This window comes from Loxodonta africana, chromosome 3 (assembly GCF_030014295.1).
Source record: "Loxodonta africana isolate mLoxAfr1 chromosome 3, mLoxAfr1.hap2, whole genome shotgun sequence".
NCBI classification, from domain to species: Eukaryota; Metazoa; Chordata; class Mammalia; order Proboscidea; family Elephantidae; genus Loxodonta; species Loxodonta africana.
The window spans coordinates 99683899-99692046 of record NC_087344.1 but is presented as its reverse complement, the minus strand read 5'-3'; the positions used below and the strand labels follow the sequence as shown (position 1 = coordinate 99692046).

At 38.0% G+C, this 8148-nt stretch overlaps 1 pseudogene; it reads left to right on the top strand.

Annotated features, from left to right (window-relative positions):
- The first annotated feature begins 308 nt into the window (after window positions 1–308).
- LOC100658965 (cytochrome P450 2J2-like) overlaps window positions 309–8148 on the top strand; it is a 34724-nt pseudogene continuing 26884 nt past the window's right edge.

The window sequence follows — 8148 nt, the reverse complement described above, 5'->3', positions numbered from 1 at the left end:
GCGTGAATGTTTTAAATTATTATTAAATAAACTTAAACATTTAAAAATTAAGATGAAAAACTCAAATCTATTACTTTATCAAAGCATCATTTTTTCAGGTGCTTCCCAATCCCTCTTTGAAATATTTCATCCTTTCACTCTACATCCATTCAGTGTATTTATTAATTACCTGCCATGTGAAGTGCTGTGCTAGGCACAAGGGATATAACAGTGAGTAGAACAGACAAAATCCCTGTCCTTATGTAATTTACATTCTACTTAGGGAGAGGCACAGTACCAGTTAGTTCAAATTCAAAGCTTGAAGTGTTATGAAGGTAAGTGCAGGGTGCACTTATTAGGGGTATCTAATAATCTAGTACAGGGGTTCAGGGAAAGCTAACCTAAGGAAATGACAATTTAATAAGGTGAAGAGAGAGGAGATTAAATCAGGAAGAGGGAATAGCATATGGAAAGTCCCTGAGGTGGGGAGAAGGACAGTGAACTTCAAGAATTGAAAGTTGGCCAGTGTGATGAGAGCACAGAGATTAGATGGAGATAATGACATAAGATGAAGCTGCTGAACTTGGCCAGGAATCGTTCATGCAAGTTCTTGTTAAAGATTTTGATTTTTATTCTAATAAGAATGAAAGCTATTGAATGGTTTTTAGTAGAGAATGGAATCATCATGTATATACTGTATATTTTTAATACTCATTTAGGTAGCAGAGGAAACCCTGGTGGTGTAGTGGTTAAGTGCTATGGCTGCTAACCAAAAGGTCGGCAGTTTGAATCCTCCAGATGTTCCTTGGAAACTCTATGGGGCAGTTCTACCCTGTCCTATAGGGTCACTATGAGTCAGAATCGACTCGACGGCAGTGTGTTTTTGGTTTGGTATGTAGCAGAGTAGAGAATGGAATGAAAGGAGCAAGAGTAGATGCAGAGAAATGCATTAATAGTTTATTGTAGCGTTCTAGGTTAGAGAAAGCGCTACCTTGGACTAGGGAAGTGGCAAGAAATGACAGTAGGTCAGACCAGAATGGTGGCAGTGAAGATGCATGAATTCAAGATATTCAGGAGGTAAATCCAATAAGATGTGGTGAGCTAGATGTTGGAAGTTTGAAGGAAAAAGAAGGTGTTGAGGTAGACATCCAGTGGAAAAAGGGAAGACTTTGAGGAAGACAAGGTGTTTGATATGGTTTGGGTTGGTGAGATGTTGTACAGCGAAAATCACGAATTCAGTCTTAAATATGCTGATTTAAAAATGTCTTCAGGGCCAAGATGGCAGAATAGACAGATGCTTCCGGCGAACTCTCTTACAACAAAGACTCAAAAAAACAAGTGAAATGAGTATATTTATGACAAGCTAGGAGCCCTGAACATCAAAGGCAAGGTTAGAAAATGAACTGGGGGGCGGGGGGGGGGAGGGGAGAGAGAGTTCAGAAACAGAAAGACGTTTTTGGACTTGAATTGCTGGGAGCCCTCAGGCAACATTCCCGGGAGTGGCTGCGGTGGGCTGGTACTAGCATTCGGCTCAGTTTCCTCAGGGAGAAGCAGCCAGCCACACAGCCTACTCACACCTCCGGTACCAGAGAATGACGCTCTAGGTAAAAAGCTAAGTAATTGCATATATTTTAAGTGCTCCCCTGCTCCCTAGCTGGCTTCAGCTGCTAATTTCCCTGGGCCTGAGATAGGCTTTGTTGAGTGCCTAGAGCCATCCTCCCAGCCTTGGAGAAGGAATAAATTTGCAATTCGGGAAAAAGATAATTTGCCAGCTCCACTAACCGGGCGAGCTCAGGACAGAAGCAGCTCCTGGCCAGGCAGAAATAGTCCGTGGACTTTGAATACCTTTCCCCTCTGCATGGACCTGCATGGGCCTATTTCAGGAGAATAGGCCCTTGTTGGCAGACTACAACTGTTTCAGCTGTGCGGTGGAGAGGTGGCTGTTTAATGTTTGACATTGTTTTGCCTGTTAAACAGGGTCCTCACCTACCCACATCAGGGGCCTAAGGACTGGTGGTTCCACTCAGGTCACCCAGCCACCCGTGACAGGGGGCCATGGATAACTGGCAACTCCCAGTCCTTACAACCAAAAACATTGGGTGCCCATGGTCCATCTGCAGAACCCACCCACCTGTACGCTCTAGGGAACAGGTACATGCTTTCCTCGGAGACACTCAGGAGATGATTCTCAGCCCCCTGCCTTGTTCAGAGCGTGACACCCTGCTGCAACCAGATACCGGCACCTACACCAATCACCCCGTCCCTCTAAGACTATAGGACAGAGCCTATACCACACACTTGATGATCAGCTACCTGGATACCTAAGCTTAATTCATGCAAGAAAAGTGAATGGACTCCTAGACTGATATACCTGATAACAGCTCTAGCCATCTGGGGACAGGACATCAGAGATCCAACGCCAAAAATAATCAAGCTAGCTCACTCAGGCAACCCATCTGGGCATATCAATACAAAACAAAGCAAGAAGCTACGACACAGTAAGCAAACATAAAATAAACTAATACAATGACTTATAGGTGCCTCGGAGACAACAGTCAGTGTCAAGTCACATAAAGAAACAGAGCATGATCACCTCAACAAGCTCTCAAAACAAAGAATCAAGGAATCTTCTAAATGAAAATGCCGTCCTGGAATTACCAGAGGCAGAATAAAAGAGATTAATATACGGAACCCTTCAAGACATCAGGAAGGAAATGAGATAATACACAGAACAAGCCAAGGAACACACAGATAAAGCAAATAAGAAATTAAAAAGATTATTCAGGAACATAATGAAAAATTTAATAAGCTGGAAAAATCCATAGACAGACAGCAATCAGAAATTCAGGAGATTAACAATAAAGTTACAGAAGTAGACAACTCGATAGAAAGTCAGAGGAGCAGAATTGAGCAAGTAGAAGCTGGAATTTCTGAACTCAAAAATAAATCATTTGGCACTAATATATTTGAAGAAAAATCAGATAAAAGAATTTAAAAAATGAAGAAACCTTAAGAATCGTATGGGACTCTATCAAGACAAATAACATATGAGTGACTGAAGTACAGAACAGAGAGGGATAACAGAAAATACAGAGAGAATTGTTGACGATTTGTTGGCAGAAAACTTCTCTGATCTCGTGAAAGATAAGATATCTATCCAAGGTGCTCATTGAAAGCCACATAAGGTAGATTTTAAAAGAAAGTCACCAAGGCATATATTATAATCGAACTTGCCAAAACCAAAGATAAAGACAGAATTTTTGAGAGCAGCTAGGGTTAAACAAAGTCACCAAAAAGGATAGTCAATAAGAATAAGCTCAGACTACTCAGCAGAAACCATGCAGACAAGAAGGCAAAGGGATGATTTATATAAAAAATTGAGAGGAAAAAAATTGCCAGCCAAGAATCATATATCCAACAAAACTGTCTCTAAAATATGAAGGTAAAATTAGGACATTTCCAGATAAACAGAAGTTTAGGGAATTTGTAAAAACCAAACCAAAACTAAAAGAAATACTAAAAGGACTTCTTTGGTTTCAAATCAATAATATCAGGTCTCAATCCAAGACGAGAACACTGGGTGGAGCAATCAGAAATCAACCCAGACAGGGAACGCACAAAAATAAATCAGGATTAAAAAAAACACTCAGAACAGGGAAAACCAAAAGAAACCAAACTCAGTGCCATCGAGTCGATTCTGACTCCTATTGCCCCATAGAGTTTCCAAGGAGTGCCTGGCAGATTTGAACTGCTGACCCTTCAGTTAGCAGCCGTACCACTTAACCACTACACCACCAGGGTTTCCTCAAAACAGGGAAACAGCAATATTATTATGTAAAAGAAGACAACATTAAAACAATAAAGAGGGACTAAGAAATGTAGTCATAGATCTTTCATATGGAGAGGAAGACAAGATGATACAAAGAAATAAAAGTTAGGTTTAAATTTAGAAAAATAGGGGTAAATATGAGGTAACCACAAAGGATATAAACTATCCTATGCATTAAAATAAAATACAAGAAAAAAACAGAGACTCAGCAGAAACAAAATCATCAACAACGAATATGAGGAAAGGACAATATATAAAGATAATCTACTCAGCACATAAAATTAAGTGGGAAGAAGAAACTGTCAACAACACACAAAAAAAGACATCAAAATGATGGCACTAAATTCATACCTCTCCATAATTACGCTGAATGTAAATGGACCAATAAAGAGACAGAGAGTAGCAGATGGATTAAAAAACACGATCCGTCTATATGTTGCCTACAAGAGACATACCTTAGACTTAGAGACACAAACAAATTAAAACTCAAAGGATGGAAAAAAATGTATTAAGCAAACACCAATCAAAAAAGAGCAGGAGTGGCAATATTAATTTCTGACAAAATAAACTTTAAAGTTAAATCCATCATAAAGGATAAGGAAGGACAGTACATAATGATTAAAGGGACAATATACCAAGAAGATGTAACCATATTAAATATTTATGCACCAATGACATGGCTGCAAGATACATTAAACAAACTCTATCAGCATTGAAACGTGAGCTAGACAGCTCCACAATGATAGTAGGAGACTTCAACACATCATTTTCAGCGAAGGACAGGACATCCAGAAAGAAGCCCAATAAAGACGTGGAAGATCTAAATGCCACAATCAACCAACTTGACCTCATAGACATATACAGAACACTCCACCCAACAGCAGCCAAGTATACTTTCTTTTCTAGTGCACATGGAACATCTGTAGAATAGACCACATATTAGGTCATAAAGCAAGTCTTAGCAGAATCCAAAACATTGAAATATTATAAAGCATCTTCTCTGACCATAAAACCATAAAAGTAGAAATCAATAACAGAAAAATCAGGGAAAAGAAATCAAAACACTTGGAAGCTGAACAATAACCTGCTCAAAAAAGACTGGAGTGTAGAAGACATTAAGAATGGAATAAAGAAATTCATAGAATCCAGGGAGAATGAAAACACTTCCTATCAGAACCTTTGGGACACAGCAAAAGCAGTGCTCACAGGTCAATTTATGTCAATAAATGCACACATACAAAAAGAAGAAAGGGCTAAAATGAAAGAATTATCCCTACAACTTGAACAAATAGAAAGAGAGCAACAAAAGAAACTCTCAGGCACCAGAAGCAAACAAATAATAAAAATTAGAGCAGAACTAAATGAAATAGAAAACAAAAACAATTGAAAGAATTAACGAGACCAAAAGCTGGTTCTTTGAAAAAATCAACAAAATTGATAAACCAGCATCCAAATTGACAAAAAAAAAAAAAAAAAACAGGAGAGGAAGCAAATAACCCGAATAAGAAATGAGATGGGTGATATTACAACGGACCAAACTGAAATTAAAAGAATCATACCAGATTACTATGAAAAATTGTACTCTAACAAATTTGAAAACCTAGAAGAAATGGATGAATTCCTAGAAACACACTGCCTACCTAAACTAACACAAACAGAGGTAGAACAACTAAATAGATCCATAACGAAAGAAGAGATTGAAAAGGTAATCAAAAAACTCCCAATAAAAAAAAGTCCTGGCTGAGAGGGCTTCACAGCAGAGTTCTACCAAACTTTCAGTGAAGAGTTAACACCACTACTGCAAAACGTATTTCAGTACATAGGAAAGGACAGAATACTCCCAAACTCATTCTTTGAAGCCAGCCTATCCCTGATCCCAAAACCAGGTAAAGACAGGACAAAAAAAGAAAATTACACTCTATATCCCTCATGAACTTAGTTGCAAAAATCCTCAACAAAATTGTAGCCAATAGAATTCAACAACATATCAAAAAATAATTCACCATGACCAAATGGGATTCATGCCAAGTACACAGGGATGGTTCAACATTAGAAAAACAATTAATGTAATCCATCATATAAATAAAACAAAAGACAAGAATCACATGATTTTATCAATTGATGAGGAAAAGGCATTTGACAAAGTTCAACACCCATTCATGATAAAAACTCTCAGCAAAATAGGAATAGAAGGGAAATTCCTTAACATAATAAAGGGCATCTATAATAGCCAACATCATCCTAAATGGAGAGAGCCCGAAAGCATTCCCCTTGAAATCGGGAAGCAGACAAGGATGCCCTTTATCACTGCTCTTATTCAACATTGTGCTGGAGGTCCTAGCCAGAGCAGTTAGGCTAGATAAAGAAATACAGGGCATCCAGACCGGCAAGGAAGAAGTGAAAGTATCTCTATTTGCAGACGATATGATCTTATACACAGAAAACCCTAAGGAAACCTAAAGAGGACTACTGAAACTAATAGAAGAGTTCAGCAGAGTATCAGGATACAAGATAAACATACAAAAATCAGTTGGATTCCTCTACACCAACAAAAAGAACATCGAAGAGGAAACCACCAAATCAATACCATTTACAGTAGCCCCCAAGAAGGTAAAATACTAAGGAATAAATCTTACCAGAGATGTAAAATCTTATACAAAGAAAACGACAAAACACTTCTGCAAGAAACCAAAAGAGACCTACAAAAGTGTAAAAATATACCTTGCTCATGGATACGAAGACTTAATATTATAAAAATATCTATTCTATCAAAAGTGATCTATAGATTTAATGCAATTCTGATCCAAATTCCATTGACAGTTTTTAATGAGATGGTGAAGCAAATCACCAACTTCATATGGAAAGGAAAGAGGCCCCGGATAAGTAAAGCATTACTGAAAAAGAACAAAGTGGGAGGCCTCACTCCACCTGATTTTAGAACTTATTATACCACCGCAGTAGTCAAAACAGTCTGGTACTGGTACAATAACAGATATATAGACCAATGGAACAGAAGTGAGAATCCAGACATAAACCCATCCACATATGAGCAGTTGATATTTCACAAAGGCCCCAAAGCAGTTAAATGGGGGAAAAGACACTCTTTTTAACAAATGGTGCTGGCATAACTTGATATCCATCTGCAAAAAAATGAAACTAGACCCATACCTCATGCTGTGCACAAAAATGACCTCAAAATGTATCAAAGACCTAAATATAAAATCTAAAACGATAAAGATCATGGAAGAAAATATAGGGACAACATTAGAAGCTCTAGTACATGCCATAAACAGTATATAAAACATTACTAACAATGCAGAAGAAAAACTAGATAACTGGGAGCTCCTAAAAGTCAAACACTTATGCTCATCCAAAGACTTCACCAAAAGAATACAAAGATCACCTACAGACTGGGAAAAAGTTTTTAGCTATGACATTTCTGATCAGCACCTGATCTCTAAAATCTACGTGATACTGCAAAAACTCAACTACAAAAAGACAAATAACCCAATTAAAAAAAGGGCAAAAGATATGAACAGACACTTCACTAAACAATACATTCAGATAGCTAACAGATACATGAGGAAATGCTCATGATCATTACCCCTTAGAGAAATGCAAATCAAAACTACAATGAGATTCCATCTTACTCCAGTAAGGCTGGCATTAATCCAAAAAACACAAAATAATATTGGAGAGGTCACAGAGAGACTGGAACACTTATACACTGCTGGTGGGAATGTAAAATGGTACAACCACTTTAGAAATCAATTTGGCGCTTCCTTAAAAAGCTAGAAATAGAGCTACCATACAATCCAGCAATCCCACTCCTTGGAATATATCCTAGAGAAATAAGAGCCTTTACACAAACAGACATATGCACACCCATGTTCATTGCAGCACTCTTTAAAAAAAAAAAAGACAATAGCAAAAAGATGGAGGCAACCAAGGTGCCCATCAGTGGATGAATGGATTAATAAATTATGGTGTATTCACACAATGGAATACTACACATGGATAAAGAACAGTGATGAATCCGTGAAACATTTCATAACATGGAGGAATCTGGAAGGCATTATGCTGAGTGAAATTAGTCAGTTGCAAAAGGACAAATATTGTATAAGACCGCGATTACAAGAACTTAAGAAATAGTTTAAACAGAGAAGAACATATTCTTTGATGCTTATGAGAGGGGGGAGGGAGGGAGGGTGGTAGAGGGGTATTCACTGATTAGACAGTAGATAAGAACTACTTTAGGTGAAGGGAAAGACAATACACAATACAGGCAAGGTCAGCACAACTGGACTAAACCAAAAGCAAAGAAGTTTCCTGAATAAACT